The sequence below is a fragment of the Argiope bruennichi genome, chromosome 1 (assembly GCF_947563725.1).
Source record: "Argiope bruennichi chromosome 1, qqArgBrue1.1, whole genome shotgun sequence".
Lineage (NCBI taxonomy): Eukaryota > Metazoa > Arthropoda > Arachnida > Araneae > Araneidae > Argiope > Argiope bruennichi.
The window spans coordinates 14,490,710-14,503,401 of NC_079151.1; the positions used below are offsets into that span (position 1 = coordinate 14,490,710).

Consider the following 12,692-nt stretch of genomic DNA (forward strand, 5'->3'; position numbering starts at 1 on the left):
TCATTGAAAATAGTAAATTCACTCCAAAGTTCAATATTTCGTGACTATTCTACGTAAAGGCCATACAAGACGTTCTTTGTCGTATCCAAGATCCATGACACCCCCCCCCCTTTTGTGGGGGTCGGGGGATAACATTATTGTTAGGGAGTATGCCAGAAAGTTTTTGGGAGATTGCTCCTACTAATTCCTTCTAAATATTTGATGAATTTGGTGCCATGGATTCATCACCATATCATTCATTAATCATTCTATGGCTTGGCGAATAACGTGTTTAAATTAACGGTCTAATGATTTCTCTCCCATCATTTTCTTTCGATGTCCCCTGACCTTTATCAAGGTAATTTGCCTCATAGTGTAAGGTGTTATTTTGTTGATGGGGTCACTTCTGCTGATATTAACTTATAAAGCACTGCACTCTCTTTTGGCTTCTTCATTATTCTTTAATCAATAACATCTTTTGACTCCGTAGTAGACACTCATTTTTTGCGATTATACCTAAATGTTAAGCATTAGCGTCAATCCAAACACATATTACGAGGCAGATTTGGGTTAATGTTTCAGGCAGATATTATTGTCTTTCTTTTGTATTTCGGCTTTATTGATTTAATTTACGTGCGATATAAATTTTCTACATCCTGTATCATTTGTATGCGAAATAATGTGTTAATATTCAGGTATGGAACAATTAACTTTATTATAAAATTAATTTTATAATTTGGTATCATTTTTTTCAATAAAAAATAAATTCAATCAATTTTTTCAATAAAATCTGTCAAAACTTCTGTTCTCTATCTTCATTAAATAAGTTATTTCTTTTTATATTTTGTTTAAAAAAATGGCAGTGATTGTATTTAATAAAAATCCTTCAAATTACTGATACGTGTTTTTCATTATTCTTTTTAGTGTAGGTAACTGACTTGCTGTACGAATATTTTTTTTATATTTTTCTGTAATTTAATAAGGAAGTTAAGATATTATTTTTTCTATTTCATTTTACCAATATTTTTTGTATTAAAATAAATAATTTAATTGTGATTTTTTTTATTATCTCGGTTGAATTAATAATAGTCGTTGCTCTGAATATTCAGAAAGAATGCTTGGCTTCAATGACTCAGTTGGCTCATATTTTCTAAACTTTACAAATTATCAATTCATTGTAAAAATTTTGATTTATGTAATGTGCATAATTTTTTGTCATTCATAATAACTTCTTAGTATAGAATTTCAATTACAAAGATATTTTGGCCTATTTTTGGATTTGATGAAAACAAAATTGTTAATGCTTTATTAGCATTCACTAAGAGACCCAGCGCCAGCGTCCTGGTAATGGGGTAGCGAGTCTTCCCCGTGATCTGAGCGTCCTGGGTTTGAGTCCGGTTCGGGCATAGTTGTTCTACATCTGTTCTATCTGTGAGATGTCTGAATATACCCCCCTGTAAAAAGGGGTTGTGCAAGCGAATGTGATGCGTGAGTAACTAAGACGTTCTCTTGGCCCTTGTTGGCGCTACTAAAAACAAGAGACGCTTCCTCGGCTTAAAATCGCTGATTTCGTCAGCGAGCTTGTCCATGGCAAGGGCCATTATAAACAACAACAACAAGAGACCAAGCTTATTTAAAAGTTGTCTGTCAACATCAACTGCAGACATTTCGGAAGTGGAAATTTTTTATGATGACATTTTATTTTATCTTACAATTTTGCTTCCATATTATTCCCAACTAAATTATTCAATTATTTATGAATTATTTCTTATTTTTTATTATTTCTTGTTGCTTTAAAATATCATCTTTGTATCTGAAAGAATAATATGTATTATATGAATAATATATGTTCTTTGTATACTATCCTGATGACGCTTTGATGCTCACTATTTTTTGTTACACGAATGTCACTTTAAAATAAGAATACATTAATTAAATTTTTTTTTGGTTTTAATATTTTCTATGGATTTTGTCTATAAATTGCTATAGATTTCTATCTAACTTTTAGGCTTAATTTTTTGGTTTTCGAAATTTATGATGAATATAAATATTTCAAAGTTTCACTTAAATATAAAAAAAATAAATTTTTCAAAAATTTATCTTTTGAACTCAATTGAAAAAACAAATTCTTTTTAATTATGACTCATTCCAATAAAAATTGAGTTCGAATGTGGAAAAAAGAACAATGTAAGATCTATTATATATTTATTTTAAACAATGTTTTCAAAATTAAACATTATTCCATCATAATTTTTTTTAACAACGGGTGGGTGTTTTTGAGATGGACCTCGAATTTTGAGCCGTAGTTTGATAATATTTGTCTATCATCTCTCCCTCAAGTTTCCTCACTTGACAATAAAAGTAGACTTATCGTGAGCAAGACTACATACACAATAATCTTCATACAACGGGTTCACGATCCCTCAGTTTTCGGTTCAATTCTTGAAACCAACCAAATTCTCTTCCCAGTGTTATTGTAATACAGTTCAAATCTTTGAAAACCGAAACGTATCGTAATCGTATTCCAGATGTCGGCGTTCTATATGATAAAAGTAATACTTGCTATCCAAATTTTATCATATTTTTATAAAATAGATATTTAAATCAAAATATTCAATTTTATTATGTTAAAAGTTTTTTTTAATTAGATATTATAAATTATAATTAATAGATTTAAACCCTAAATTAACAATATTATGTCTGTAATCCACCAGTATGGAATATTTTGGCACCATCATTTAGAATATATTATTGTAAACATGCTTTCAAAATTTGACTATCGTTTCAATTTTACATTTCAGTTATGACATAACTTTCATGATTTAGTGATTATAATCAGCGGAATCTTTTGTTCAAAGTAACAATTAAACTTTAAATCAAATTAAGATTACTATCATTTCTTAATTAATGAGTACCATAAATTTTCATATTGAATTGTTATGTTGAGATTTCGGCTGTCGATTTTAGACCCACATTTCATCTTAATATACGTGTTGAAATCCTGCTTTTATGTATGTTTTAAAAACGTCGATTTTACCTAAAGTGTTTCTTGACATAAATTAGGTTTATGTATTTCGTTTGCAAGTCGTTCAAATATATATATGTATATTATTGTTTACATGTTTTTTGCAATAACATAATCTTTTTAGAAGCAAAAGAAAAAAAAATGCCTTTCGCAATCAATGCTGTGAAATGACATACAGAACATATTTTTTTCGCCTCATAATTTGTTGAAAGGAGTGACAACATTTACGCAATTCATTTTGCGTCTTCTGTGGACGAAACAGAGAATCAAATGTGGCGCACACTCTTATTTCTACTTCGACCTTGACAGTGAAGGGATGGAACGGGGCCCCCTCTCCCATTGTTTCGAGAGCCTTGAAGAATGCTGGCTGACACATTATGATATGCATGCGCCTGCGAGATGAGGGTAGAGGCACGAACAAAACGAAGCATCACGTTTCGAACATAATAGCCACTGCGAACATTAATTTATTCCAAAAGCTGAAGGATGCAATTTCGGTATTTTTGAGATGGATAAATTGTTCTTGGTATTAAATTCCCCTTTTTTAGAATGGTTCTGTACATGATATTTTATTTCTTTGTATGGAGTTTCTTAGTAGTTGGAATAACGTTGTTTTTTAGGAACATTCTTAAGAGGCTCAGATTTTCGCCTCAAAACGTTTAATATAAAAAGTTTTTTAATTTTGATAGTGTTTACCTTATTTATTATACTAAATTAAGATTATAAATTGTTCCTTTTTTTATTATTTTTTTTTTATTGATTTGAGATTTACGGGTCTAATTTTTTCAATGATTCGTTATTATTTTAAGTCCTAATTTGCTGATTTTTTTTTCTCAACAGTCTAGATGAAGCTTTCGATTCTATTAACAAAATATTCACTCCAAATTTAAAGGGACAAAAACAGGTAAAATAAATTATTAAGGCAAGAATATTTTCATTTTCTTAGTGAAAATATTTATAAACGTTGTTTAAATAAATATACTGTTTAAATAAACATACTAGATATTGATATAATTTTAGACAAACATAACTTATAACAGCATTTTCTGTTTCTTTTTGCTTGTTTGCTACTAGCCATTGCGATTTAATTGAAAATAAAAATGATATGTATTTATTATTTAAAAAAAATTGCAATTATAATGTACTTGTTCATCTGTTGTCAAATGTTACCAATTAAAACTAATTAAAAATATCTTTGTTCTCCGATAAATTTCAAAGTATTGACTTAATTATTGTCATGTGCACCTTTATTTATTTATTATTTTTTAATTGATTTCTATATCAATATGAAATTTATACAAATATTGTTTTTTAAACATTTCATCTTTCAGATTAATAATATTTTACGACCTTCTTCCATTCAAATACAAACTAAATTCATTTCTTTGTGCTTAATCTGGATATTTGACCCATTTATTTCGCATTCGAAAAATATTTCTTTTTTTAAATCTGTTAATAAAATAACACATGTTGACATGTTTTTAATTAAAATTCGCCAATTACAATACAGACAAATAACTCTCAGATTGATTGAATTGCATTTTGCCCACAGATGTCAATTATAATAGATTTCTATTCGAGAACGGTGTGATATAGATATTTTGTAAGCAAAGTAAGTTAGTTGGTGATACAGGCACCATAACATTTGGCTTAACCATTAAATTGGCATTTCTTAAATAATCTAAAGGCATAATGTATATCAAATCTTTGTAACTGGATAAATCTCTAAATAGTTCTCATCCTGTGCATAACTCCCTTGTTTAACAACGCTGTCTGCCAGAGCGACGATCCACTCGTTCGTCATTCATGCTCGACTTCCTGATTAAAACACGGCGAGAGGAACAGTGCATCTTTAGAGATATCCTGTGGTGCGTGCCGTGATCGCATCGAACTGAAAAGCAGCCTATTTTGGCACTCCCACATTGGATTATTAGCTCACCATCCATTTTCTTGCTGTGAGTCTCAGGACTGCTCAGGATTATTGTTATCGTCATTGTTATTGCTCTTTCCCTTTCTGCACTTCCTCATTTCGTCTTAACCTCTATTAAAATATTATCTCATTCCCAGATGGGTTTTGTTTCTTCAACTGTTCCGATGGAATATTTTAAAGGCAGAAAAATTTCTGCAATTAGTAAGAATCATTGTGCGGTCAATTCTTATAGAATCCATTTGCTAGTGTTCGTAATAGTTTCGTAACTTTCAGGTATTCAGTAAAAGTATGAGAGAGAAAAGATTGTCTGAATTAAAACAAGAGGGGAATTTTAAAGTAATTTTAGGACTGTAATTAAGCGAAAAGTGCACTTCCCAATTTCCCCCTGGGATAAAAAAGGGGGAGGGGACTGTTCATATGTACTGATTCATTACTTTTTCTTTATTTCAAATAAATATTTCGCAACGCATTTATCATCTAAAATTGCGTTTAATTTTATTTTGATTCGATTTTTTTCTTGTCTTTTTTTATACAATTTTCAAGTGCAATGACACACATTTAAATTTCTGTAAATTTTTCATATATTCTGGAGACTGTTTATTTTTGTATTAATTTGAAATTATATATTTTTCTAATTCATTCTAATTTCTTGTCAAAACAAAGTCTTATTTATTTAAATCGTTGCTGCTATCTTGCTATCCTGCTTGTAAAACCAATATTGAACATGCATTTTGGGAAAAAAAATACAGTAAATAAAATTTACCTTATTTTAGAAATTATTTTAAATCTTTTTATGGGTATATTTAAATTATTTTTGTATTTCTCAAAAATATTCTGACCCCTTTTTATAAATAATTTTCATTAAATATATTCTTTTAAGACTACAAATCGAACTTGAGTTAATCGAGGAAAACGATTCATGAATGCAGATTTGAAGCGAAAATATATTTCATGTTTTTTCTAGTTAGACTGTAAGATTTTAAAAGGAATGCTTCAGTTTCTAAACACAAGCTTGCACAGATAAAGAAGAATTGTTCCACTGATGTCAAAACATTTATTTCAAAAGCATCTCGATCCCAGTTCAGATTTCAACTTCAGAATTAAAAAAAAAAAAATTACATCTCTGATCATTTTTGTTGTGCTTCCTCATTTAAATCATGCATTTTTCTGGGCACACACTTCTCATTTCTGTTGTAAGATTTATCTTTGAAATTTGTATCACTACATCTTCGAAATAACCTTACTCATTTACTTTTTACTTTCTCATATACGAAGTTTAGAGAAAGTATTGCAATCGTCAAACAATTGGAAATCGAAATGATGGTGAGTCTCTAACTACGGGTTGATCGTCAGTCAGTTTGTATTTTCGCATGCATGTAAAGACAATAACTCAACAATGATATGACTTAAATTATAAATTTTGTGATTTTGGGACTATAAATGTACTTCTATGTCAAATTTTAAATTCAGTAGATTGAGATAAATAAGATGACGTCTCGACTTTCGACTTTTGGATACTATTACTCGAAAACCACGGATTCATCGCCAAAAATTCGCCAAGTATTACGCGATAGATTCAGAAAAAATATAAATTCCCGCCAAAGGTAATTTTTTTTTTCTATTGTACATGAATGCCTTTCTGAGATAAAATATTCACTAGAGAGTATACGAGAAAGTTTTGAGAAGACTACTCCTTCTTGTTCTTATTAATTGTTTAGTTTTTAATTTTAATTTATAAAAACGTGCATAACGGAATATGATTCGTCTTTGAAAAGCAAGCTATTCAGTTTCCGTCTGCTAAATTTATTCATTCCAGACCTTTGTTATTTTCCGAATTCAACTAATGAGACAATCATAAAATGAAGCATTTGCATATAATAAGCGAATTCCTATGATTTTTGTATTACAAGATTTAACAGTGATATATTGTTTTGACTCATTCTTTATCTGAATTGAAACGGAAGTTATTTATGTGATTGATTCGGTGGATCAGTGCTGGAACTGTGCACATTCAACCGCATCAACTTGAGGTTTACTCATAGCATTTAACTTCACTCGGATGAAAGAACTTAATAGTGTAAAATAAATGTAATCGTGGATCATTCGAGACACAAGTACATTGGTAAGCGTGTGGTACAAATTGGACTTTTAATACCTTGTGATTAAGGTCATTCAATGAGTAAATTTTGTTCTTAATCCATGAATAATTCGAGACTTTTCACATGGTCTTTTAAAATTAGAAATGCTATAATAGTCGAGAAATTTGCTGACTCTGAAATATCTTTTAAATGTTATGTATTGTGCAATTGCATATTCATGAAATTGTGTTTGATAACAGTGTTGCATGTTGATGTTATGCATTGATAACTTTATGCTTCTTGCATTTTATTATTAATAAATTTGTGTTTCAGGATTACTTGGTGATTACAGTTTGATTTCCTTCTGGTTTATTACGATTGTATTTGTTTTTCCTGTTAATTTATTCTATAATTTGTTAGGCGAGAAAAATATGTTCTTAAATGATTTATAACCGCTATAAATAATAATAAAGAATAAAGATTTTTTAACAAAAAAATTATTTTTATTCTATCTTATTCTGGAGATTTAGAGAAATCATTTCCAAATTTCTGGTATCCTATCAGTTTGAATATAAGTGAGTGAATAAAAACACTAGGTTATGGCAATGTTTTCATTAAATTTAATTCTTATTGCTACAGTTTCTTTGAAAAAAAAATGTTTCACTATTCTATCCGATTCTTTTTTTTTGAAATTCAAAACGTTATTTTCAGATTCTGCTTTAATTTTTTATTATAATGTGGAAACATTAACATATTATAATTGCTATTTTGTTTTATTTAACAATTCTTAATTAAAACGTCTAAAAGCAATACAAGCCCGTTAAGGAAAGTTCTCTTCCTTTTTAAGAACTGCTATTTACAAGTTTCTTTCTTTCTATATTGGTTTATATCTAGTAGACAATTTTGTTAATATAAATAATTACCAGAGTTTAATTTCAAAATAAGATCCATTCTAAATTGCAGAAAATTTCGATTGTTTTTTGTTGCCATTTTCCTTATTTGAAGACAAAATGTTTTTGCGTCTTTTACCTTTTAGATCGTATTCTTTCAGGTATCATCTGTTTACAGAATTTTTAATCGTAAACGCATAATTCAAATAACTTGTTAAAAAGAATATTTTTATTGAGTAGAATATATTCTGGTATGTAATATCTTCTCTATGGTGGAAGACTCCTCTTATGTGGGTTTTAAATTTTACATTTATTAGTGAAAGGAAAAAGCTAAATTCTGCTCTGTAATTTTGCTAGTATTAATGAAACCTAATTTCAATCGCTATTTGCTTGAATTTATTTTGTTGCTCATTTTATTTTAGCTTTCAATTCTGATTCTTTGCTCAGTGAATTTATATTTTTAAAACAAAAGCTTTGGTAAAGAGTTTGGAATATTCAGTTTTCTAAGCTTCGCTCTGAAAGTAATGAGATTCATTAGTATACTAATTTAAATATAAAGATTTCCTTTTAGTGCTTTGAAATCTCAAAAATAGTTGTAGATTTGTTGTAATTTCTAAAAATTAATATGAAAGTTTTTTCTGTTGCATGGCTTTTATAATAATCATTATCCAACAAGAATGCGAAGACGATGCATCCTCCACAACGGCAGTTAACCTGTATATACAAGTGCAAGGAGTTAAAAATATATAAAATCCGAGAAAGAATTTAAAAGTATAGTTGGTATAGTGTTTTGTTAATTCATGCATATGTAAGATTTTTATTTGGTCCTCCCCCCATATAAGTTAATATCTAAATAACAATTCATGATTGATTTAAAAAATAATCTGTTGACGCTATTCGCTATCTGAAATATACATTAAGCAATCAACGACATGCCAAAGATTTTTGTGAGATGTCAATTGATATCTACTAGAGGCCCAAAATACAAAAAAGCCAATAATTATTATCTACTAGTGCCAATAATTATTGCATTAGTTTGGATTTTATTCTGTTGCATAAAAAAAGCATTTGCTCTCACTGCAAATATATTGCACGAAAATGGTTTTAAATTTCAACAACAAGAAAGAAATATTTCAACAATGTATAAATATAATGTGTGCAAAAAAAATATTGTATTAACTCATTTTTGCTATAAGATGGACATTGCTCACCTTGTTTATATTCTAGCGTCTTATCTTTGCGTATATACTAGTATTGTATGCATATTTTTGTATTCTTAAGACTGATGGGTATTATTTTTAATCTATTTTCGTGATTATTTGTCAGAATTAGTGTCTGATGAGTGAATTCATGAAATTATTTAAAAAGTTATGAGTCTTTACAACTTTTTTCCCCCGACTCCTTATTTTAGAAAAAGATGAGCTATTTTCGAAATATAATTCTGCATGACAGATGTAAAGAATCAAAGTTATAGGGAAAAAAATGAATAATAAGCAAGTCATAGTGAATTATATACCATATACCAGGTGTATACTATTTAAACAGAAGTTTATTTCTCTGCAGAATAATAGATAATTTTTAATAACCATTATTTGTATGTAATAACAATAATGCATACATAAACAACTTGCATTTTCAAGAATAATGATAAGGAGTTGAAGAATCTGTGCATGATGAGATTCCTTATCCGAGATTGTGCTTTATTTGAATACAAAAATCTTATGCTTAAATGTTTGCAATTCGAACTGTTAATTAATTAATTTATTAACATTCCATACAGATTCATAATCCAATACAGATACCCATAAGTGATAATAACAATAAGTCCTGTTAGCGAGTGAGCAGTTCCACGCTGTGATCGATCCAAGAACTCAGGGACGATCTTTAAGATTTTTTCCTCGATTCATGGACTCAATTAAGAAGAGTGAAGGCCATTTAAAAACTGAAAAGAACTAAAATTTAATCGAATAAAATTTATTAAGTTTTCTTTCGAATTATTAGATTTAGACCTTACGAAAAAAGTGAAAAACATTACCTTTGTGTAAGCAAAGTATTGAAAGCGTGGCTCATTGGATTCCATTTCTTTTTTGCCCTTCAATTTTAAACGAGCGGGAATCGATTCTGCCTCCTCATACATCATCCTCGACTTAACCTAGATTCGAGGTACAAGTTCACTAAGGTGGGGTGAGTTGTCTCGGGAATTCAAAGAAATCAAGGTTACTCTCGGCAAGAAGTTTCTGGACCCGCTGACCCAGACTCTCCTCTTTCCATTTATAGAACCGTCGGTCACTTTTGCGTTTCAGTTTTAGTTATCCGACTCCTTGCAGTTCACTTTCTTATCGTCTCTCTTTAGAAATGATGTTCTTTTATTGGCCATCTTTTTTCTGTGATTTCTGTTTTCATATCAACAAATTTCATTAAAGTTTTCTTCCCTTAACCAATTTGTATTTTTATATATATAAAAAGTATTTTACCAATGCTCCTTGAAAAAATACAACGAATCTTGGATGGAATTTATTGTGGAAAAAAATTATTTTTAGCTGAATTAGTATATTAATTTACAGCTAAGAACTCGAAAATTATTAACATATTCTATAGTCAATCAGAACAAATAACGGCATAGTATAAAATTTAAGAATGTTAATAAATGTGGAAATGAATGATAAGAAACGATTACAAAATTCTTACAACTATAAAACAAGCGTTATTAAGTAATGAATTAACTTTAGAGTTAATAAGCCTTTAAGATGCTCGATGGAAGATAAATTATAAAGATCTGATATTGTATTATTCTATATTTAGAATTTTCATTGCAGATAAATGTTCAATGTATATTTTTGAATGCATTGTTTCTTTATGACAAAAATTTTTTTAATTTTTTTTCATCCATTCTTAACAATCAACATTGTTCCAAACATATAATTATTTTCGCTTTTAAGATTTACGTTTTTCTACCTACATCTCTCTATATATATACATTTTTTTTTTTTTGAAATATTGTAGATTCGGAGTATTTAGATTTTTAAAAATAATTTTTCAGTTTATGCAAGTACTTTTTTTATTTTTTTTTTTTTGTTTCATTTTATTGAACGGAAGTGAAATACTTTTTCCGTAAAACAATGAAGAAATTCTTTTCGGCTTTCTTAGGTTTTGTTTCAAACCGCTTTCCAAGTGATTTCCATCTTAATAATATCTCTAACTCCTTTTTGGAACAGTATATTTCTACGAATGTGTTCTAAATTCCAAACAATGCCAATCGAATTTCTTACAACCAACGTGATTCACAATGTTCGTCATTCCTATTTCTGTTTAAACTCAATTCTTCCACCAGGTGGAGTGTTCCCAAGATTGCGCTCATTGATAGAGAAAGAATAGAGATCGTTTGCGATGTTAAACCAATGATCGTGCGTGTACAAACAAAAACGGGACCTCTGTTTTACAGAAGCCGCAGTTAGGTGAGAATTAGCTCCTGAGGATTCTCCCCATAATGAGTTCAAGCTTCTTAATGAATGGCCAGTAGCTCATTGAAAGGTCGCTTTGTTTGTTGAAAAATAGATCATCATACTTCTTAAACAGAAGATAGTCGGCGCTTGTTTTTGTGTCTCATTGCTTGTTATGGTGCGATTAGTACACTTGATTTTTTTCTTTTCTTTTTGTAATCTTAAATTGTTGGTCTAATTTAGAGATAGCTTGTTTGAAATAATGACTTTTGAAAAATGATACTGGACTACATTCAAAGTTCCATTATACTTTTTTAAAACAGAGAAAAGATAATCTGTATTGATTGTAATACTACATCATTCTCGTTCTGATGAAAGCGAATATTTAAAATACGAATATAATTATTGTCCTTGCTGTTTACTGACTATCTGATCTATTTATCTCTTCTGTAAGAACATGTTCACGCATTTAATATTTTAGTTAATATAGTATTTCTTTAATTTCCTTAGTACTTTTGAAAACAGTGTATATGTATATTTATTGAATCGTTAAGAAAACATCATCAGTTACTACTGAAGCGACAAAGAGAATAGAAAAATAAAATAAAAAAATAATTTTATATCCGGTGAACTACTTTTTAAAATGTGTTCTAACGAGATATTCACAAACTAATCGCCTTTGGAGACATTTGATTAAAGCTCATTCGTCACCAAACGATAAACGGAGACCGCCGGCAGCTAAAACTGAAAAAGAACCTCTTCGGTTCGTCGCGCCTCTTCTTAACCCGTAGCTCGCGGGTTTGAAACCAACTTCGAAAATTTGAATTAAAACGATCTCAACAACACCCGCTATGTATCCATATGACGCAACTTTTTTCTCTTTTGTATTATTCCCTTGATTGTTTTGTTCCGTTACCTGCCCTTTGATGCGTTGAGGCGCGCGTTCCGGTGTGTTGTCAGAGCATGACAGGAAGCGTGGGGTTCGATTCGTCAATGGCATCAGTTTGGCAGCTGCCCTGATAACGTTCGAAGAGGTTTGTTAGAAGTGATGAGGGATCGGGATGAGGCAGTTCTTTCAGTGTGCTCTCGGCGATCGAAGAGGATGGAGGGTGCTCTGCGTGTTTGAATAACCCGGGATATATTTAGCAGCCACTTTAATGCAAACATTCTGCGCTTTATGGAAAGGAAGTTTTCACTAAAGGTAAGACAATTTTTGGAATGAATAATTTTTTTTTATTGTTTGGATAATTAATAATAATTTTCTTTAATATTTTTAATGGTGAAATTAATTTAATGTTGTAGAGGGAACTTGCCCTTTATTAACTTGATTTGTTTCATGTAGATAATGAC

The 12,692-nt window shown here is 29.7% G+C and overlaps 1 protein-coding gene across 2 annotated transcripts in view; it reads left to right on the plus strand.

Annotated features, from left to right (window-relative positions):
• LOC129971406 (uncharacterized) overlaps window positions 1-12,692 on the plus strand; it is a 97,156-nt gene that overhangs the window by 20,879 nt on the left and 63,585 nt on the right. The window contains exon 1 of one of the 2 annotated variants that reach the window (XM_056085152.1): window positions 12,294-12,543. The exons of the other annotated variant lie outside the window; for it this stretch is intronic. The gene's annotated coding sequence lies outside the window, so the exon portion shown is untranslated. Of the gene's footprint in view, window positions 1-12,293; window positions 12,544-12,692 lie in introns of those variants that run through there. 2 annotated transcript variants of the gene reach the window in all.